At 39.5% G+C, this 24208-nt stretch overlaps 1 long non-coding RNA gene across 1 annotated transcript in view; it reads left to right on the top strand.

Annotated features, from left to right (window-relative positions):
• Nucleotides 1-24208, top strand: part of LOC134297180 (uncharacterized) — a 71861-nt gene that overhangs the window by 26696 nt on the left and 20957 nt on the right. Inside the window, exon 2 of the long non-coding RNA XR_010003940.1 lies at nt 12793-12854. This is a non-coding gene — a long non-coding RNA (uncharacterized LOC134297180). The remainder of the gene's footprint in view (nt 1-12792; nt 12855-24208) is intronic.

Below are 24208 nucleotides of genomic sequence, written 5' to 3'. Positions count from 1 at the left end.
AGCAGAGGGGTTTGACAGAATATATGTCATTCTAAACCAGCATTAAGTCTTCACTTTAAAAAAATTTGGTTTTAGTTGTTTAACTGGACATTGTAGGCTTCTTAAATTCATGGATATGAGAGAGAGAGAGAGAGAGAGAGAGAGAGAGAGAGAGAGGGAGGGGGGGGCGGGGAGGGAGCTATATTGCAATGCTTCACTGTATTGCAGTGCTGGTCAGCTCAGTTCAAGATCAGTATATGAACCTAAAGATTGAATCTGTGGTCAGGGTGGGCATATAGGAAGTAAATTTCAGTACTTGAAAGCAGATGATTATTATTCTACTGGGGTTTAGGAGTAGTAGACCCAGTCAGTTCCCAAATATATATTAAAAAGATCTTTGATAACAGGACACAAGTGTCCCATCAGTTTGTTACTATGAGACAGTGACTCCACACTTGATTCTATGGCAACCACTCCACATTTCCTCCAGATGATCGAGGATATACAATCCAAGATCTGCATTTGGGTTTTATGGGGTGGAAAAAGTATCTTCTCAAACCAACATCCCAAGAGCATTTATTCCAATTAGAGGCTTGCATAAGATCACAAGGATGGGCTGAGGTTAAATCCTTTCTCACTGAAGTGTGTGTTATGTATTTCTACACATTGTCTGAGGGTGTGCATGTCTATTGTTGTTGCTGTTTATTCGTTCAGTTGATTCCAACTCTTTGTGGCCTCATGGGCCAGCCCACGCCAGAGCTCCCTGTAGGCCGTTGCCACCCCCAGCTTCTTCAAGGTCAAGCCAGTCACTTCAAGGATACCATCCATCAATCTTGCCCTTGGTCAGCCTCTCTTACTTTTTCCTTCAATTTCCCCCAGCATCATTATCTTTTCCAAGCTTTCCTGTCTTCTCATTATGTGGCCAAAGTGTTTCAACTTTGCCTCTAATTTCCTTCCCTCCAGTAAGCAGTCGGGCATCATTAACTGGAGTATGGATTGGTTTGATCTTCTTGTGGTCCAAAGCACTCTCAGAATTGTCCTCCAACACCAATATCTATATGTCTATATGCGATTAATACATGATATTTTAAAAACCCAAGAAATATCTCAAAAATAAGAAAAAAGAAACAAAAGACTGTCCTAATACTGTTTTCTTCAGTCTTCTCCTTTTTCATTTCCATGTCTGTTGTTCACTATTCAGTTGGCAGCTTTCTCCCTGCAGAATAGGGAACCAGATATTGTTGGCCTCAGCTGGCATGACCAATGAATGTTGTCTGTTTTATTCCAATAAAATCTGCAGGACCATAGGGGGTCTCCCAGTGTCCTACTCCAACTCTGAAACCAAGAATATTCCTCACATTTCATGTTCCTGATTAGAAAGGGTGACACCTAGCTGGGAAAAATTAAAACCCTGCAGTTTTTCACAGGACACTTGTGTCAATATTTTGTTTGCATTTTTTAAAGAAAAGTATCTTTGCACATGAAACAGTGTTTTGCAAAAACAAAGTAAATATTTTTTGTACAAAAATATTTTGGAAAGCTGTGGTAATATACCAGTGGGGGAAACTTTAGACAATCTTCATTTTTGCATAAGAAGTTAAAAGTTACATTCCCAGTGCCTATTTTACTGAGATCCCAGTTGGACTCTGGTTAGAAAAATAGAAATAATAATGAACTGTCTCCCTTTAAAAAGGGAATTATCATTTTCGTAAAGCAGGTTGACTTAAGATGACACAATAGGTTGACTTAAGATTTTACTGTTGGGAAGTCAACCATATTTAGTAGCCTGTGTAGTATTGAATTAAGTACTTATGCTCCTTTCAGTAGAAAAAAAGATGATAAAAGAACAGCAGGGTTCATCCTCAATTGCCACTACATCTATTAACATGAATGAAAAACAGGCAGATTCATGGGAATTAGATGTGCACTGATTGAGAATACAAATAAGATAGTCTTGAGATAATATACATCCTACTGTCTAAAAGGTCTTGATGGGTTGAATTTGATAATACGCCTAATTGTAGGCAATCCACAACACACAGAGCATACAATCCCTGAACAGAAGGCCCTGTCACAACTGCAATAACTCAAAGGTGACATAAAGAAGAGACAGCAAGACAGACAGTGGATTTGTAAAAACATTAATAAAGCTCTGTCTATTTCCAATTATCCCTTCAGCAAAAGAGATCAGAAAGCAAACAGCATTTGGAGGTGAAAAATTTGCAAAGTTCCATAAGACATCAAACAGGAAATATAAGAAAAGAAATATAAAATTAAAGAGAGTCAATATGATTTTGGAAAGAGAAGGTCATGACTTGCTAACTTTTGTAAATTCTTCAAAAGCATGTATTTCAGAGAAGCCCTGAAGGATACAGGAACCAAATGTATAGCTTAGAAAAATCATTCCATGATTTGTTTTACCAAAAAGATGTGCTTGGCAAGTTCTTGTCTAAACTGTAAAATCAGAGCCTATAAAAGAAATTGAACACAAAGATCAGGATGAGGTTGAAATAGGCAAGCTAGAAGGATGTGTACAAGTGGTTACTTGAAGAAAAGAAAGAATGCTTCCTTTTAACTTCCCCCAAAAAGGTGACAGTATTGACCACTTTGAATGTAACAGAAGAGCAAAGGCATAGAGAAAAAAATACCAATGTCTGTTGCAGGAAACTAAGACTCCATCTACATTCCTATATAGAATTCAACTTATCTGCTTTGAACTGGATTAACTGGCAGTGTAGACTAATTTAATCCAGTACAAAGCAGATTATCTCAATTTTATATTGCAGTATAGATGGGGCCAAACTGACTGAGCATGTTCAGGAATAACATTTGCCATTTTTGTGATCTCCTATTGATTGCTCACTCATTTTCTGAAAAGCAGGGTATTGCAATTTTTGTTGCTTTTTTGTTTTGGTGTTCTTTGAGTGTGATCTTGGTGAAAAGAGGACTTGATGGTGATGGAAGCAAAAATATTCTGTATCAAATCCACATTGTATGGAATCGGGTCCACCATAAAACTAGTCTGTGACATTTACTACCTCTTCACATGGGACTTTTTGCCCCATTTTGCCATTTTATTGCATGTCAAGGACAGGGCCTGCCACACCCCATCACACGGCACAAGGCAAGCCCAACCCACATTCCTTCCAAAGTGTGGTTGAAAGTTTAGTTTGGTTAGCTCTGATGGAGCTACCTGTACTTTCCATATAATGGGGGAAAGGCCATTCCCATGCATTGCTGCCCTTTCTCTCATCTGATGGGGACAGGGTGCCAATGCACCCTGTCCCATCCCCACCATGTGATGGGGGAAGGAGGGAGGGCATGCGGGGTCCTTAGTGTAGCTTTATTCGTAGAGGACACTCCTTTAGCTGATGGGGTTTTGGAGGACAGATTTTTATTTAAATTACAATGATGCAATAATCTCTCAGCAGCCACAGAAAGAACAGTAATGCATCCTTCTCACATTCATTCCTCAGTGACTGGTATGAACACAAGAATCCTGAATCTTCATTCTTGAAATTTGTCTGAAAATTTTTCCTCATGGAAATTATTTTTTCACAGGTAGATAAATGTAAGAAAGGGGAACAGAGTCTTGAAGCAGACCACGATCTGCCAGAGCCTTCTGTTTAATGTTCAAAGCTGAGGCTCTGTCATCTAGAACAGGGCTTCTTAAACCTTTCCACTCATGACCTCTTTTGACCTGAGAAATTTTTGTGTGGCCCCAGCTATATGGGTATAAAAACCAAACATTTACTGATGAAAAGCAGTGATCTAGAAGAAAACTTGTCTATATTGAATATGCCTTTTCGTCATTGAGAAAGGGCAGCCTCAAGTAACTTGCTTTTGGATCTGATGAAAGAAAGAGTAGTGAGAACCAGCCATGGTCACAACAGACCACCTCTGAGGAATTTGTATGCAGTAAAATTACATCCCAAACTGCTGTGTGGGTTTTCCTATTGCAAATCTAGCTGGTGCCTGCATTTTCTACTCACAGCTCTTCAGGATCTTGTAACAAAGGTCACTAATATGTGAGATAGGACCTATATAAAGCAAGCCTCAATTCTCAGAAGAGGGAAATCTCTCATCCTGTTCTCATGAGATCTCTAATATTGCAGAAGCCTGGAACATACATGCCTGGCATATATTGGCTGATCTTGATCTGTTCAGTATTGTTGGCAACTGTAGTTTGTGGAGGGGGGATTTTCACCCTGCTGCCTGATCTACCTTTGATGCCTTTGACTGTAATCCTGTTTAACTGACAGTAATTATTTCTAAATTTGCAGCTTTACAAATACATTAGCATGTGCAAATATTATGCAAAACTATGATGTCTGTTGTTCTCTTTTAAAACGTGCCTTCTTTTTTTTCGGTGATACATTAATTTGCCTGCCACCTCCACCATCTTTAAATGAGACATGATTTACTGCTAGGAACTTTCTGTATTCTTTGCTTCTTCTTTTGAATTCCACTATAAGGATGTATGAATCAATCTACATTAGGCCTGTGTCACTTTTGCAGATATTAAGTCAGAGGTTTCTTTTACATGATTTGTGTATTCTTTCACCATTTTTAAAGACACATGAAACATGATTTTTTTTATACTACTCTTTCTGCGATTGACATTTCTGTTTCTTTCCACATTTCTAACTAATGCATTTTTGTATTCACCGTTCCCTTAAGTATAGTGGGTCCTTGGTATCCACTGGGGTTTGGTTTCAAGACCCCTGTGGATACCAACACTATGGATGCTCAAATCCCATTACAAACAATTGCATAGTGAAATTGTGCCCCTTATATAAAAGAGCAAAATCAAGGTGTGCTTTTTGACATTTTGGGAATATTTTCAAGCTATGAATGTTTGAATCTGTGAATACAAAATCCATGGATAACAAGCTCAAAAATGCTATCCAAAATGTGAGGAAATGCAAATTCCAAGAGTCCAACTGCCTTCCAATTTACATTTGGTTTGGGAAGAGCTATTTTCATAAAGAAGGGGATCAAACTTTAGCATCCCTGCTCTGATGAACTACTGTTGATGAGAGATGTAACTTTTGAAAACTAATTTTATTCTCAAAGAAAATAATTATTGCTTTTTGCATTATTTTTCTCCTGCTATGAGAGCGTTTTTAGAAACTATAGTTTTGGAGATTATTCATATTCATAATTTGTAAATTTATGCTATGCTAATTTTTCGTGTGATTTTTTTTCATGGAACACATTTTCTGCACAGAAAATAAGAAATATGCTTTTCTGAACACATCACATACACATCTGGGTCAGAAGAGGCATCAAAGTGCAAAAAGTCACATCAGTCCAGGATTTGCTTCATCAGGATTTCCTGACTCTTGAGAAACATGGTCTCTAACCATTATTTTTAAAATATTTTCAAATATTTTTTCTACATATCTTTGATCCAGCTTGGATTTGTTCACATAATCAATATCACATAGTTGTTATGTTTATCCTTAACTACATCAACGAAAGTTCCAGAGTGTCTTAGCTCCTGTAATCTCATTTGGAAATGTTCAAAGAGAGTTCTTTCCAGATTCCAATCTTCTAATTAAAAATATGTTCAACAGTGTATTGGACCCTTTCTTCACAATAATTGTATTTTTGATATCAGATCATTTGGCAGGAGTCTGCTCTACCACATGGAGTGAGCGCAGCATGGCATTTCATCAGGAAGCTCAATCTCCTCCTACAGAGATCATGCTTTATAAATTTTATAACCTATAGCAGTTCTGTTGTTTACAGTTGGAGAAATTTGGAACTGTGACTGATGAAGGCTGTCCCTTAGTGGCAGTTGTTTCCAGGTCAGTGTTAGGATTGGATGAGCAGAAACGAAAGCCTTGATCTATTGAACCCTTGGGTCCTGTATTGACAGAAATCTGGGATACAAAAAAACAAAATAAATGTGTACAGTACTCTTGAATTAAAATGTTTGATGATTAGGAGGCTAGGCAATATTTCTATGATGATAATTTTGTACCTTTCACAAGTGCATGCACTTGAACTCCAGTTTTGATACCCTTTTGATTCCTGTAGTAACATCCTAATCATTTCCGGATATATAGTTTGATGTGTTCTTAGAATTCTCTGTTTTAAATTCTAGTCAACCTTCCTTAATGGCAATTCCTAAGGTAAACCAGGAAGATAGGGATTTTTGTTCAGTAATCATGCATTTAGCAAACCTGCATTTTAGTAATCACATCCTGTTTTTACTCAGTATGTTTAAGTCATTGTTGTCAGGTTTGTTGTTATTATCCTCCACTTAGATACTGTATTCCCTCTCTTTTTGAAGTGTTTATGTACTTCTGCATGTACAGGGATCTCCAAAAGATACTGAAACCCCCCTCTTGTTTATTTGATGCACTGCTAGTACTAGTGATGATAATTTGAGGGTTTGTGTTTTAACAAGAACTGGAAGAAATATAAATTAGACCAATGCTAAATCAAAATCCAGTAAGAAAGATTATTGTAATATCTCAGGCAGAATAGATTATGGAATGGACAAGCAGACAGAGAGAATCAAAATGGGCAGTAGGCTTATAATGCTGAATAAAATTCTAGAGAGGTTTTAATTATGAAACACTTGAAACTAGAGAGGCTGGCTCACAAGATGTCTGCTTATCGGCACTCCACATTAACTGCAAATGTTACTGGAAAATACCAAGTGCCTCGAGCTGGGATAACTTAAAGAATTTTTAAAGGGAAGAATTCGGCTTCGTTCAGCTCAGCCTCTTTCTTTGATGTCAGTGGGAGGAATGGCTTTGGTTTAACTGGATAATAGGTTAAGTTAAGTGCTTTTATGAGAAAATGAATATGAATGCATGATCTGAACAGCATAAAAATGGGAATATGAATTCGAAGTGATATTATCAGCCAGAAAGTTGATGTGGGAGGAGGGGGAGGCATAGAGCTCCTATCTCTTCTTTGAGGTCTAGTTTACACACAGCTACCGGTACTAATTTGTTCCAGCAGTTCCAGGGAAGTGACACTTGACTCCAAATGTGTAGGTCTTTTCATGTGATCTATCAATCATGAATGATGGGAAGGACCAGGAGGCTGACCTCCCTATCTTCCTCCATATTTTGCACATCAGAATGGGACACCCATGAAGGTCAAGGGCTTGCACAGAGTTCTGTGATGGGTTGAAAGCAGTGATGGTGGTGACACAGGCACAATCTATGCCTTTCCCCTTTAGTTGATGGGAACAAGAAAACAGTGATGTTGGCAGTGTTCTGTCTGGACAGTTTATCAATCTGGATAGGACCTGCTCCAGCTGTCCACACTGTCCCAAAGCCACATGATATTCTGGAGTTTCTAGCAAACTCCAGAGACCCTTAACTTTGCTTGAAGCAAGGCAATGTTGGTTTAACCCTGGATAATCCATGAGGTACTTGAACATTATAAAGACAGCCAGGTGTCAATTTAGTTTCAGTCTGAGTTTTCATGCCCATGTAAATGCACCCTCAATAAGAAAGAGTGTGTTTACATACTGAGACATCTCATTATAAAATAGCGAACTATGGCAAATGTTTTGTTTTTCTGTACTTGTTTTTCGAAAAATTTAATATTTAGGCAGGAAAATGTGTTTTTACAAAGCGTTTTCTATAAAAAAAAATTGTATACACAGTTTCTTTACAAAAACTATCCCCTAAAATATAAGATGCATAAAAATATTCATTAAAGCCAAAACTTTCTAGTTGTTCATTTTTACATGCGAGAATGACATATGCAAAGATTTACACCCTTTTGGCTGTCCTAAAAGGATGTATATTTTCTTGTAACATTCTTATTTTTCTACTTTGTAAACAGAGTTCCTGTCATCCTATCATATTTTTCAATACTGGCTGTTCTATCACATTGTGGTTAAGATTGATTTCATATAAGAAATGCTGACATACAGGATTAAATAGTTGTGTTCAAGAATTAATGAGTTTCATTAATGCATTGCACATCATATGAACATAATCCCATCCATATGTCCCTTCTTTGCTATGAAGCTTCTGGCTGACATCCTGCATAAACAGAGTCCACAAGTGTTTCATATGCTGTTGCACATTCCTGGATGCTGTATATTCATCAGTGTATCCAATGTGTTACTTGATTAACTGGGACTACAGAAACAGCAGACACATTTGCATATTTGTTGCACAATGTTGGAATTTATTAAAATGGTAGTATAGCCTACCTATCATTTAACTACATGTGCATAGATTTCCACTATGGACCATCAGACGGGGAAGCAAGGGGAAGCTTTGGTAAGAGGGGGGAAATATCTTACCCTGTTCTCTCCCAGCAGGGTTTGTCTTTGGGGATGACCAGCTATTCCATGACCTTTCCCATCTGCTTTTCAGATGGGTAACACTCTGACTTCTGAGAATGGAGTCTTCTCTCCCTTATAGCATGCTGGTAAGGCACAGTACCACAGGTGCCATTGGGTGGCTGCCAGAGGTGGCATGCATAATGGGATAGTCTGTCGGACACTGTTTTGCTAGCATGTAAAAACAGAGAGAGAACACAGGGGAAATATTTATGTGATGAGGTCGTATATGTAGTATGATTTCAGCTTTGGCCTTATAACTAGTTTTTGGGTGGACTTTTACTTCTCTTATAATATAATGCCTGTTATGACTCTTCCATGGGGTGATGTCATTTTTCACAGCTACATTATTAGAATAAATGGTCAGACCACACCTGGAATACTGTGTCCAATTCTGGGCACCACAATTGAAGGGAGATGTTCACAAGCTGGAATGTGTCCAGAGGAGGATCCGGAGAACAAGCCCTATGAGGAGCAGTTTAAGGAGCTGGGTAGGTTCAGCCTGCAAAAGAGAAGACTGAGAGGAGACATGATTGTGTTATGTATTTATATGTGAGGGGAAGTCATAGGGAGGAGGGAGCAAGCTTGTTTTCTGCTACCCTGGAGACAATGGCTTTGAACTACAGGAAAGAAGATTCCACCTGAACATTAGGAAGAACTTCCTAACTGTGAAAGCTGTTTGGCAATAGAACTCTCTGCTGCGGATAGTGGTGGAGACTCCTTCTTTGGAGGCTTTTCAGCTGAGGCTGGATGGCCATCTGTCGGGAGCGCTTTGAATGAGATTTTCTGGTTCTTGACGGGTGGTTGGACTGGATGGTCGATGAGGTCTCTTCCAACTCTATGATTATATGATTCTATGAAATACTATTGTGTGGATGAAAACTATTTCTGGCTGGATCCTGTTTCCATTTTGTGCACTGGCCTACATCTTGATCAACAGCTTTGTTCTTGCTTGTCTATGTTATACACCTTGCATTTCTTCTACCACTTTGTACCTGCTATTTTTCTATACACTGAACAGGGTCATCTGAGAACATGCCATAGTGAGAAAGGAAAACAATGTTGCAAAATGTAGTCTGAGAGAACAGAAAGTCCTTATACACACACACACACACACACACACATCTTAAAAAACAGCAATAACAACCACAACCTCCTAATACACATTTGACCCATCTGGAGTAGCTCTATCATTCCAATACTTCTGTAAAATAAAGATTCTTGCTGACATTCTGTATTGTCACACCTTAGAAGCCAGGCAGTTCTTTCAGTCAAAGGAGTTCCAAGATGCTGAAAAAGGACATTTCCAGTCTCCTCCTTCTAGTAATGTATGGTGTGAAAAACACTTATCCCAATTGCTTTTTCACACCATGCCTCACTAACAAAGAAGACTAAATGGTTTGTTATTCAGTATCCCTCACCCAGGAAATATTTTACATGATGTAGTTGGCTGGCTTCTAGGGTGAGGTTTATTTGGGGGGAAGGTATTTATAATTATTGCAATTGTGCCATGACTGTGACTTGAATTACAGTATGACTCCCATAACCACAATTTTATTTATCCATTTATGACAAAATATATCCTCTCTATACATTTTCTAGTACCTGGTGTTCTTGGGAAAGAACTCCATCATTTAACTAGGGTTCAAATATCATGCATAGTTTAACTAATCTATACAAAGTTGGCGAATGTATCCCTGATGATACGGGAATCATTCTGTACTTCTGAAGTTGTATGTCTGGCTTGAAATATCACAAATACCACCATGTCAGTCTCCCTTTTGAGGGGGTACATGAATGTTCATGTAGTTCAGTTGTTCGCAACCTGTGTCCGCGAATCGCCTTCCTCTTTATTTATTTAATTTCATTAATTTTTATTTCCTCTCCTTTCCACAGCGCTGACCATTGCATTGGATAGACCACATCAGCTCTATATTATTAAATATGGTTTTCTGTGAGTGAGCAGATGGCGACTACTGGATGGCATATGTTCTGTATCAGAAACTAGAGCTGATGTTGTCTATCCAATGCAATTTTCTGAATCAGCACCCCAAATAACCAAACTGAATCTAAAGTTGACCAAAAACTGATTCGTAACCCTTTTGGGTACTAATGTTGGAGAGTGGTCTCTGGTCAAAGTAATCTCTGGTCAAGTGGGCCCTGGTCAAAAGAAGGTTGGGAACCACTGATGTAGTTACCTATGATAAAAAGAATAAATAAATACAATATTTTAAACACATTTATTTCCTTTTTATTTATTTTAATAACTTATTCCTTAGCCTTTCATTTTTAAAACATTATTCATAATGATAATATTTAGACAACATAACAATCCAGGATTCTACCTTGTTAGCCACAGGCTTCTGCTACTGATTCTCTGTTTAAACAAGGCACGGAGTTGCAAGCTGCTTTCGACATGTTTATCATGTAGTCTGGGAAAACAACTACACTGAGCTTTATTCTGCAGCTGGTTGATTGTGTCATCTGGAAGCAGTCAGCTTCTCTTCTCTGAGTTGTTCCCTATAAATAAACCAGGGGAAAATCTAAAGCAAACTATGAGTTCACTGTCTGGTCTGTTTGAAGGAAGCAAACCAGAAAATGTGAAATTATGTTTATCTGCACTCATTGTAAATGAGATTTTCTGAGCAGCATACATAGCAGGCCAGCATAATAAAGGGTTCTAGTGTGTCATCCTTATATGCCACTGTTGTGGTTTCCTGACCCAGCCAGGTGTTTGCTTTCCAAAACAACTGTTTTCCATGCAAATGGCATGAGTCTTTTAAATATCCTGCTATGCTTTCATGATGTGAGATCTGCAAAATAGCAGTTTGACAGAACAAATGCTCTCTATTTTACAGGCAAGTGGAGGAGAAATGGGAACGTGGAGCTATGCAGATAAAGGCTGAATTATCTCTTTCCCTCTCTCATTCACTCACTCACTCTCCCTCCCCTCCCCCCCCTCTCCCTTAGACATTTGCATGAATCTGTAAGCAACAACAATCAGTGTTTACAGTGGACTCTGCAGAAAAAGGAAAATAAGCCTGCTTAGCAAGCCTTGCAGATATTGATTTATTATTAATAATTAATTTTATACCTATTTTATATACCTAAATATTTGGGTATATATTAGGAGGCCCGGTGGCAAAGTGTGTTAAAGCACTGAGCTGCAGACCGAAAGGTCCCAGGTTCAAACCCCGGGAGCGGTGGGAGCGGTTGCTGTTAGCTCCAGCTCCTGCCAACCTAGCAGTTCGAAAACACGCCAATGTGAGTAGATCAATAGGTACCGCTCCGGCAGGAAGGTAACGGCGCTCCATGCAGTCATGCCGGCCACATGACCTTGGAGGTGTCTATGGACAACACTGACTCTTCGGCTTAGAAATGGAGATGAGCACCACATCCCAGAGTCAGACATGACTGGACTTAATGTCAGGGGAAACCTTTACCTTTATATATTTGGGGTCACATAAAAAATTCTCAGCCAGAAAGGGGTCATGAAAAAACTTCTCAGGTAAAAGTGGAAAAACTTTACAAAGCTCTGATCTAGACCATTTTATTCTGAGCTCATTCTAATGAATTCTCATTCATTTTTGCAATAAGAGTATATGCAGTAATTGGAGATTCTAAATCACTTTTGATGGACAAAAGAACAAAAGAAGAGCCAAACATCTAAACTTTCAGTGTCTGTTTGCTTTTAAAATCAATGAAAGCACATATTGAAAATCTAGATCCTTGTTTCAATGTCTTTCACTTTCCCCCCCACCAAAAGTAATTTATAACTCTCCTATAAAGTATGATAGTGATATCTGCCCCTGATACTTCAACTTAATAGATTTCCAGTAGGAAATGAGCGCATAGATTTCCAGTAGGAAAATAATAAAAGTTGACTATCATGTATTTAATACTTTTAAGGCCACTCATGGCCACAGCACCTGCAACATCCTGTAACATCCTGTTATGCCTACAGACTAGTTTTATCATCAATCATTTGGTTGCACATTTTATTGGCTGTCCCTCGGTTCTTGTGCTACCAGAGTTAATAATGTTCTCCTATTATCTTATAATTTCTTTCCTTTCCTATGATTTTATAAACTTTCCTTTACATTGTCTGCTCAGTTAGATTCGGGTTTCTTTCAGCAAGAGGTATTTTATCCATTTACTTGACCCTAGTGTTATTTCTTTTATGTCTTATTTTATAATAATCTTTTACACATTTGGCATTAATATGTGGCGTTTGTATCATTGCCTTAACAGTTGTGAAAACAATCTGCATTTAAACCACAATTTCAGTATATTCTCATGATTCCTTATGTATCCTATTCCCTAGACTTCAATACAGACTGTATATTTTTCAAAGTGATAAATATTTTCCATGACGAGTTAGGCAATTGAGTGCATAGTTCTCATAATGTACAAATATCTATCTAAAGTTTATGTATCTTCTGTATACCAAAACTAATATGAGCATCTCTGTATTTTTCTTATTTCAGGCTCAGAAAAAAATCATACTCTTACCAAATACTGGTAATTTTCACATGCACAGGGACTTCTGGTAAGTATCCAAAGTTTTAGCCTTTAGCCAGACTTTGCTTTGCACAAAGCAACATTGGAGGATGCCAGCTTTGCAGATATCTAGAAATCTAGATCAGGTCTGTTCTGTCTGGTCTGTTCAGCTTGGTCTGTGTTCACATGCACACTGCTACCATCACTTTTTTCCTATGCTGATCAGGAAGGAGATAGGAGCCCCCAGTGCTGCAGTTTAAATTATTGTGCCGGCAGGACTTGATGACTTGAAGGTTGGTTTGCTGACCGAAGGTTGTTGGTTTGAATCCAACCCGGGGAGAGCACAGATGAGCTCCCTCCATCAGCTCCAGCTCCATGCAGGGGCATGAGAGAAGTCTCCCACAAGGATGGTTAAAAAAAAATCAATACATCCGGCCATCCCCTGGGCAATGTCCTTGCAGATGGCCAATTCTCTCACACCAGAAGCGACTTGTAGTTTCTCAAGTTGCTCCTAACTTGATAAAAAAGGAAGTGCATTGACATGATGTCTCGGGATAAAATGGAGGACGGATGGGGAACATCTGCCAGAAGTTTTTTTTTTAATTTAAAAAAATCACTCAATTATGTGCTGATGCTTATATGCACAAATGCAAATATCCTAATACAAATATGGAGAGATTCCTATGTGCATCAGCGCATAACAGTGGGATTTTTTCTTTTAAAAAATGCCACCAGAGTTCCCTCTTTCCCAAATAGCTTATTCAATATTATAAAGTTTAAAATAAACAATTTGAGAGAACTCTAATAGTTCTCAGCTTCTCCTCTCTTGAAACCCGCTGGAAATTAGTTATGTCTCTGTGGGAGCCTAGACAGTTGATCAGCTGTTTCGGGCTTTTTAAAACTGGCATGGACAGAAAGTAGTCTCTACAGGGGAGGAAGAGGGAAATTCCAAACAGCAGGGCCATACAGGCATGGGAAAATCCACTTTTTTCATTTGGAACCAGGATAAAGGAGGACCTTTTTGAAACAGGTTTCCCCTCCATTGCTGCGATCTCCATTGCTGCGATTGACTACACATTTAGCACAAATGTCATCTTGCCACCACCCCCTTTTTAACCCACTAAAAAAGAAATAATAATATTTGATAAACTATAGAGAAGGATGCAGATATTTTAGATGATGATGCTATTTCACCATTAACCAAAGAGATGGTTATAGTAGTCAAATAAAACTTCAGTGCTTTCTTGCCTATTTCAGTCCTTTCCCACTCCAAGATTTCTGATATTTGTATCTATGAATAAATTTATAGTTATACCACATACTGCTGACACTAACTGCCCACATTCTTTGTATCGTAGTACTTAATATTTCACTTGAGCCAAACACTGATGTTTCCTGGGCCTTTTATGGGATTTTATATTACATTAAACAATAACCAAGTATATGAAAAATCTCTCTTTATTTCTTATTTATTTCAAGCTTAAAATGATATAGGTGGTTTCCATAGCTTCAATAGAGTATATTTACATACAAAATGTATGAGGTGCAGTGTGTTGGGTTTTTTTTGGGGGGGGGGGGGTAAAGAAGAAATGTCTGAGTTACTTGCTTCTGGAAATGTTGCATTTTGGATTGGTATAATAAATGCAGATAATTATCCATAGAGAATCTCTTCTCCACATTCCAGTTTTTCATACTTCTAGAGCCCAGAGTCATTAAGTGAAGCTAAATGGTTGGAATTTCAGAAAAAAGGGAAGTATTTCAATACATGAAGCAAAATTAAGCTATGTAATCTGCTATCACGGATGTGGCAATGTTCAGTAAAGCTTTAAAGGGAAATGAGAGAAACCCATGAGATTTATCATACTAGCTATATAAGTATTTAATTATTTCCAAAATTAAAAGCATCATCAATCTGAGTAGCTGTTACTTAGAGACAAAGAAAACTATTTCCCTTTCTATTGAACTTTCCTTAGCCATCTTGTTCGCCACTTTGAGAATCAGAACAAAGGAGAGGTAATGGAATGGAAGCTTTTTGCCTCTGGCCACTGATTTTGTGTTGGATCCCGAATAGCAACAGGAACAGATTGCTTTCTTGCTCTTCTCTCCCCATTTTCTAGGCCACATTCTCATTCATTTTCCTCATTTATATTCATTTTCTTTTCTATGCTTGTATAAATGCAGATATTTTAAGATCAGGAATGCTATTTGCACTTCACATTGTAACCTCTCTCTTCTTGTTAGCACTTTCTATGCATGTTCCCTCTATGCAGTTTTTAAAAGAAAAAGAAAATATATGTTTGTTTCATTATCCTAAATCTGATTTTCTAGATCCGGCGCAGTTTGGCTTTAGGCTGGGGCATGGTACTGAGACACCCTTGGTCGCCTTAGTCAATGATCTTCGCCGGGAACTGGACAGGGGGAGTGTGTCCCTGCTGGTTCTGCTGGACCTCACAGCGGCCTTCGATACTGTTGACCACAGTATCCTTCTGGGACGCCCCGTGGGGATGGGGCTTGGAGGTACTGCTTTGCAGTGGCTCCACTCATTCCTGGAGGATCGGTCCCAGATGGTGTCACTGGGGGACTCCTGCTCAGCCCCACAACTGTTGACTTGTGGGGTCCAGCAGGGTTCTATACTGTCCCCCATGTTATCTCTATGCAGATGATGTCCAACTCTGTCACTCCTTCCCACCTGTCACTCAGGAGGCTGTCTAGGTCCTGAACCTTGGCAGCTGCGTCGGACTGGATGAGGGCCAACAAATTGAAACTGAATCCAGACAAGACAGAAGGTCCTCCTGGTCAGTTGGAAGGCCAAACAGGGTATAGGGTTACAGCCTGTGCTGGATGGGGTCACACTCCCCCTGAAGGCGCAGGTTCACAGTCTGGGGGGGATCCTAGACTCATAGTTGAGCCTGGAACCCCAGGTCTCAGCAGTGGCTAAGGGAGCTTTCACATAGCTAAAACATGTCTGCCAGCTGCGCCCATACCTTGAGAAGCTGAACTTAGCCACGGTGGTCCATGCTCTTGTTGCATCCTGATTAGACTACTGCAATGCACTCTATGTGGGGCTGCCTTTGAAGACTGTTTGGAAGCTTCAGTTAGTCCAACAGGAGGCAGCCAGGTTGTTAACCGGAGCGGCATACAGGGAACGCACTACTCTGTTACGTCAGCTCCACTGGCTGCTGATTAGCTACCGAGCACAACTCAAAATGCTGGCTTTAGCCTATTAAGCTCTAAACAGTTCCGGCCCAGCTTACTTATCTGAACGTGTCTCCCATTATGACCTACCATGCAATTTAAGATATTCAGGGGAGGCCCTGCTGTCAGTCCCGCCAGCCTCCCAGGTGCGCCTGGTGGGAACGAGAGACAGGGCTTTCTCAGTGGTGGCTCCTCGGCTATGGAACTCCCTCCCTAGTGACATCCGGCAGGCTCCATCCCTTTTGAGTTTTAGCAAGAAAGTGAAGACCTGGCTATGTGAGCAAGCATTCAAAGAATAAGTTTCATTAGCTTCAACTCGGTCTGGACTAAGGTTTATGTACAAGGTTTTGTGGATGAATGGCTCAAGTATTTTGTATTATTTTAAATCTGTTTTTAATTGCTTATGTTTTATTCTTTTGTATTGTTGTATATTGACATCGAATTCTGCCAGTTTTGTAAGCCGCCCTGAATCCCTTTGGGTGAGAAGGATGGGATAGAAATGATGGAAATAAATAAAATAAATAAATAAAATAAATTCTATCCTTGACTTATCCATAGGCCATAGCAAAAATCATAATTTTAGCCTCAAATCTATCCTTGACATATACAGAGGTTAATTTCTACACAAGTAAATGTGAATGATTATTTGATCTGACAGGGTTCTTCCTATGTTCTTATCACAGATAAGTGCCAGATTGTCATTTTAAGTTTCTAATGTTCTTACATTTGGGTTATTTGGGTTAATTAGAACAGTAGGTTGATAAAAGTTTGAAATGACCAGATCAAGCTTTGTTTGGCCAGTGCCAAATTCGTGTTTGACCTACATTAAATCTATTCCAGCATGTTGTAGCCAGTATGTACAGAATTATATTTATTCTGATTGAAAACTTTTTTAAAAGGGGGGTACTTATAAAAAGAATTAGTCTTTAGACTCATGAAGTGGCTGAAGCCTGACTTCCTGATTTATCATAGCATATGTCAATGCAGTAGTTTGATATGAATCTATACATACCCCACAGTGTGACTATCATCACAAAGGACTAAAATCAGTGGCATGCACTGATTTTAGCCCAGATCACCCATGGAGCTTTCTGGCTCACATCAGATGATGCCAGCATGGCTCAGTGGGTGAAGGAGGGTTGAGCCAGCACATGCCACCACCAGAGCAACATGGGTGAGCTCCAGTGTTGCCATAGAATCCATGGGGGAAAGTAGTGTGCACTACGCATTCCCATACTTTCCCCATTCTAATTGCCCTCACCTGGATCCAGGTGATGTGGGACATGAGGTCCCGGATTCCCCCCCCCCCCCAAATGAAGCAGAACAATGCCAGTGGCAGTGTCACAAGGTCGTTTATTAATTTCTTATGTAATTTCTAGTAATGTCAATGTCCTTGGGGGGCAGGGACTTCAATAAAAAGCTGGTATCATTGCAGGAAATAGAATTCAGCAGTTTTACAATTTACATATTCAGCAAGGGGCTGCTGTGGCATTCGTATATAGGACAGAAAGCAAATTAGCCTATACACAACAGGAGCAACGTGCATTGGCATAGTGGTTGGAGAGTGGCAAACACATTAATAGAGGGACACTCTCATAGGAGCCCTAATATGCATTTGCACAATTCACTGACAGGGCTTTTTAGTACCACTGCTACGTAGCTTGCTGTTGTGTGCCTTCATGACGTCCCTATCATGGAATTTTTCAGCTAGAATCTTTCCCCAGTGGTTTTCCATGGCTGTATCTGGATTTGAACTCTGAACTTCAAACTCCTACATAGTTAAGTATATCTAAAGTGATGTATTGAGGACTGTGTTAAAGTCTTCCAGCCAATAATTCTAAGATCATTCTATTGGATTTGGCAGACCATATTCCAATCCTCATAGCAATTTATGGAACTGAATATTGAATCTCATTTAAGAGAGAAAAGTGGGGTAAGAAGAAGAAGAAGAACATCCACAAGTTTATCCACCATCTGATATGACTTTTGTCCTGTATATTCTCCTTGTTCTCCTCAGTATTATTGTTATTGTTAAGTTGGAGGCAAATCTGTGTAAGACAGACAGACAGACAGACAGACAGACAGACAGACAGATGATAGCCTTTTGTTCACATTAACACACTTTTTCTGCAGCTTTTATTCAGACTCAAATGATGTTCTGTTTCTTTGAAAGAAGGGGAAAAATCATATTAACAGTTTGTGACTTACAGGCTTCAACATGCGAAGGTGTGAAATTGTGCTCTGAGCTAATACATGACAGAAACTTTTATATTTCCAAGATGCATGCAGTACTTGAGCCAAGTTATTCTAAGTAAATTCATTAGAGATGCATGCCAAAAAATCCTACTCTAAGCTTTTGAAAATCATGAGAGTAGGTCTCAGTCAATTTTGTTCTGCCTTAAAAGATCTAATAATTAAAAGCACTTCTCCTTGTCCCCTTTTTTTAAAAAAACATTGCCAAAGTTCCTAGAACTCAAACATGACCTACCTTTACTTTTTTTACTTTACTTTGTGAAGTCCATTTAGTGGTCACTAGGGTTATTTTTCAAGACAAATTCTCAGTGCTGCCAGGAAAAAAATCAATGCCAGCAGTCCAGAATTCATGAGCAACCATGCAATAACAAACCTGTCTGCTCATATGATGGAGGAGGGGGAATTGCTTTAAAATAGATTTCAATCTAAAGCCTCTAAGGGGTGGTTAGAAATGCAGAAAAATACACTTTGAGGAATTAAAGCAAATATTGCTCTCATTGTGAACTCTGCATACAACAAGGATTGTAGAAAGATCAGTTTCACCTTTTGAGTGTGCGAATTATGTATAGTAAATAAAATCTGAGTAGCCTTTTGGTTCCACAAAAGAGAAAAAATAAACAAAGATTAAAAGGTACAATGGCCCTCATTTTATTGAAAAGGGTGTTTGAAATGTAAGTCACTGGCTTTCCAATTACACAATATCTCTACACATGCTAGATGACCAGAAAAGGAATAAATATGAGGTAATGCACACCTACCAGGAATAAGCAGAATTGAACTTAACAGAACCTATGGCTGAATATAAAATTGTTTTTTGGTATACATAACAAATTACTATTTGACTAGAGATAGAGTGTCATTCACATTTCATTCATCTCTAATTTGTATTTCAAAACTTTCTGACATCTCTTACTCTGTCCTATCCCATGGATGATAAACCTGAAGGTCTACAGGTGTAGATATCTTCCATTCATAACCATAACACTGGCTGGAATCCTGCTTTTACTTATGAGGTTATTCAGTTGCCAACCTTGTGGCCTGGGAATCTATATATATAAAAGGATAAAGTTGTTTGGACAGTGACTATAACAACAAAACTAAACGTCCCAGAAATACGAAACTTGGCAACACAACGCAAAAGCCTTGCCTCCCGGTTACAACAACAAAATCCCTCCAAAAAACCACAATCCGGACCCATAAAACTCACAACAACGCATCATGACTATAACAACACAACTAAACGCCTCAGGAATACAAAACTTGGCAACACAATGCAAAAGCCTTGCCTCCCGGTTACAACAACACAACCACACCACAAAACCACAATCCGGACCCACAAAACTCACAACAAAGCATTGTGACTAACAACATGACTAAACGCCCCAGAAATACGAAACTTGGCAACACAATGCAAAAGCTTTCCCTCCTGGTTGTAACAACACAACCACACCACAAAACCACAATCCGGACCCACAAAACTCACAACAACACATCGTGACTATAACAACACAACTAAATGCCCCAGAAATACAAAACTTGACAACACAACGCAAAAGCCTTGCTTCCCAGTTATAACAACACAACCACACCACAAAACCACAATCCAGACCCAAAAAACTCACAACGCATAGTGACTATAACAACACAACTAAACGCCCCAGAAATACAAAACTTGACAACACAATGCAAAAACCTTGGCTGCTGGTTGTAACAACACAACCACACCACAAAACCACAATCCGGACCCACAAAACTCACAACAACACATCATGACTATAACAACACAACTAAACACCCCAGAAATATGAAAATTGGCACATAACTAAACGCCCCAGAAATACAAAACTTGATAACACAATGCAAAAGCCTTGCCTCCCGGTTCTCACAACACAAGCACACCACAAAACCGCAATCTGGACCCACAAACCTCACAACAATGCATTGTGACTAAAACAACACAACTAAACGCCAAAAAAATATGAAACTTGGCACACAACTAAACACCCCAGAAATACAAAACTTGACAACACAACGCAAAAGCCTTGCTTCCCACAAAACTCACAACAACGCATTGTGACTATAACAACACAACTAAACTGGATGGCCATCTGTCTGAGGGGTTTGGGTGGGGTCTTCCTCCATGACAAAAAGAAAGGGCTTGGACTGGATACAAACTACAAATCCCAGCACCCCATGGCATGGAGTCCATGCATTTCAATTAGAGGCCTCTTCCTTCTCCCTTTCCCCGCCATCCAACCCGCTGACCCAATTCCATGGCTCAGCAGGCAGGAAAGGCTGGGACAGATAGAATGAAGGAAGGAGGGAGGGAAGCGAAGCGAAGGAATGCCAAGGACAAGATACCTCCCTCTCTGCCCGGAAGGCCAAGAGCAAAAGGGAGAGAAAGACCATTGATCCGGTTATATTTACCCTTAAAGATGGGCTCAAAGCCAACCTTAAAAACTGTGGCATAGACACTGAGAACTGGGAAGCCCTGGCCCTTGAGTGCTCTAAATGGAGGTCAGCTGTAACCAGCAGTGCTGCGGAGTTCGAAGAGGCACGAATGGAGGGCTTAAGGGAGAAATGTGCCAAGAGGAAGGAGCCTCAAGCTAACCCCGACCGGGACCGCCTTCCACCTGGAAACCGATGTCCTCACTGCGGGAGAATATGCGGGTCAAGAATAGGTCTCTTCAGCCACCTAAGAACCCACCCCCAAGACACCAAGGATGGAAGACAATCGTCCTCGAGCTATGAGGGATCGGCTAAGTAGTAAGTAATTAACACTCCTTTCTGACCAGTGTGTTCTTATCAGTGAGCTCAGGATCGGAGCAGAGAAAGGGAACAGCATAGGAATAAAGGAAACAAGGAGAGCACCCACTCTATCTATCCATCCACTCATCTATCCATCCACTCACCCACTAATAATAAACACCTACACAGGCAAGAATCAGCCATGCACTGAGGCTACAAGGCCATTCAATGCTCATCTACCTCCCCAATCCCTACATTCACACTTGGCCTCCAAAAAAACAATTACAATAATAACAATGACAACAACAACAACAAGAATCAACACCATCACAGGCAAGAAGCAGCCAGGCACTGAAGCTGAGAGGCCAGTCAGTGCTACACTGGGCCTCCAAAAAAACAATACAGTAGCATCTAACTTATCCAACCTTCATCACCACTACAACAACAATAATAATAAACACCTACACAGGCAAAACAAAAAAAGACTATTGTACCACAATAAAAATATAAACCACACTCAGCAGAAGCAGACATCACGATTAACAACAAACTAAAGACAACAGGGATCTCAAGCAATTATCAATCAACACAAAAATTGAAGAAGGTAACAGACTTCAAATACTACTACTAATGTGAATATAACGAAGGGTGGAGGTCACAACATAAATACAACCTAATGTAGACTGACCAACACCACCAGACTGAGCCACAGCAATGCATGGCCGGGCACAGCTAGTATACTTATAAAATACAGATATAACATATCAAGTATATGATATATAGCATAACAAAGCCAGCTATATTAGGATGTGTCCAATTATGCTTGTAACAGATGCTGTTACTATTAACAATACGCAGGAAGATTAACTTTTGAATGCTGGTGAAGTCACTGAAGCTGTTAAAGGTGTAGTACCTCAACAGACAACATACACTTGAATAGATGTATTGTGAAGATAGAATTCATATATGTGAAAACATTTATTAAATTTCTGTATAATATGTTAACAGTCATTAGGACAAACATAAAAGAATATGATGATGACAATGAATAGATGGTTAAGTTCTAGGGTTTAATCTGATAATGTTCTGCTATGTGATCATTATAAAAAGTCTGTGAAAGACATGTAGTGAGACAAAGATTCAGTCCTTAAGAAAATCCTTATAACAGTTCTTAGGGATCCATATTATGTGATATGATGCAATGTAATGCATGTGAGATGTCATACATGCAATGTAATGTATCAATAATTAGAGCACAAATATTGACATGTCCATCTTTTTCCCTAAAGAGAAATATGCATATATTAAACATAATAAAATGGCTTGTAAATTCTTTTTTTAAAACCTGAAGATGCCCATTTCAGTTAAGGCACATTCTCACTATACATATCTAGGGACTTCTACTCAGAAGTAAGCCCCATGCAGTTCAATGAGATTCGCTTCCAGATGTATTTGATTGAGGACTAATGTTGATTTAAATATATTTTTCTAAATGTGTGTTTATGACTTCAAGTTGCCGATTGACTTATAATGATCCCATGAATTTCACAGAGTTTTCTAAGGAAAAAATACTCAGAGGTGGCTTTGCCAGTTGTCTTTCTCTAAAATATAGCCTACAGCGCCTGGTATACTATTCAGTAGTGGTCCTGCAATTAATCTTTTTAGAATCAGTTGTATATTTACTTTTCATTGTAACATCTCACAGGAGTTGATCCTGCCACAAACAGTGAACTCTTTCTTTCTGTCTACTCAGTGGGATGAATAGTGCATGAAGGAGAGCATGAGAAGTCATTGGAGAAATGACTGAATTTCTTGGAAAGACCAGCCTCTGAAATCTTCCACAACCCTGTCTGTTTACCTGCCTTTCTCAATATCACACAACACAAACCTGCTAAGTGGTCCTTTCATCCATAAAGTATCTTTAGTTCAACCTTGTGAAGTGGTTCTTGAATTTAATAATCAAAAGGATGCATTACTTGTATGCACCGTGGGGAGTCAGAAGGAAGGGTTTCGGTACAGCATAAACTGATAGGTATGAATCAAGACAAAATTTGCTTTCAGGTTCCCAATGAGCTGAAATTTACTTTCAGAAGACCTGCTTCCTCACAACATCGCTATGACTGGAATCTAGAAGAGATGAACTTTTGAACTGCTGTGTCATAAAAAATACAAGAGCTGAAGCCACTTGCACTCCAGTGACAAGGAATGAAGAGTTCTGTTTTTGTAACATGATTTAACCAAAGATGGCATTTGAAATGCCTGGTGTCTGATACAGTAAGTAACCTTGGCCTTTATTGAAAGCTTTGTTCTACACATTTTCTCTTTCTTTTAATAGACTGGCTTCTAGTTTTCTGTTTATTATGAGGAAATTCTATCCATGTATTAATTTTGACAGGCAACACATTTATTTTGCTTAATAGAACAATGCCATTCATTTCAACTCAGAAGTAGATTCTAGCGGTGTGCAAATCTTCATTTTTAATTAGTAAGTTGTATCTAATTCATATGTTTTGTATATACAAACAAATATTAAGAAACAAATGGGGCACCCATGCAAAAACTTAAGAATCAAAACTCACTTTTTTGTTTGAATTCTGTAATGCTCAAAAGCCTATCAAAGTCAGTTTCATTTTCAACGCAAGCAGGGGCAGTTCAACCATTAGGCAAACTATGTGGTTGCTGAAGGTGCCACAAGTTGGAAGGGCGCAGGCTGCCTGCCTCCCTCCCCCTCCCTGGCTCCCCCATCCTCTTTGCGCCCTCTGACCTCCTCCCCCTCCCCGGAAGTCACTGCTGCCAAGAAGAGGAGGAGGCGGAATAGGCGGAGGCAGCAGGGACAAAGCAGCAGAAGGAGATGAAGGCTACACCTGGGCCTCCCTCCTGGTCCTCCGTCCACAGTGCCCTCTACCCAGGCGTGACTTTCTCCTTCTGCAGCTGGGCCTGGCTCACCTCTGTGGCCGCAACCTGGCCTTCACCCTCGAGGCCAGGTTTCCGGGCTGCCTGGCTTTCTCTCCTGACAGTTAACCCACACTCATGGCAGGCATCCTCAGAGGTTGTGAGGTCTGTTGGAAGCTAGGTAAGTGGGGTTTATATATCTGTGGAAAGTCCAGGGTGGGAAAAAGAGCTCTTGTCTGTTTGAGGCTAGTGTGAATGTTGCAATTGGCCAGCTTGATTAGCATTTAATGGCCTTGCAGATTCAAAATCTGGCTG

This window comes from Anolis carolinensis, chromosome 2 (assembly GCF_035594765.1).
Source record: "Anolis carolinensis isolate JA03-04 chromosome 2, rAnoCar3.1.pri, whole genome shotgun sequence".
Lineage (NCBI taxonomy): Eukaryota > Metazoa > Chordata > Lepidosauria > Squamata > Dactyloidae > Anolis > Anolis carolinensis.
Note: the sequence above shows the minus strand (reverse complement) of the source record. Positions and strands in the feature narration are given on the sequence as shown.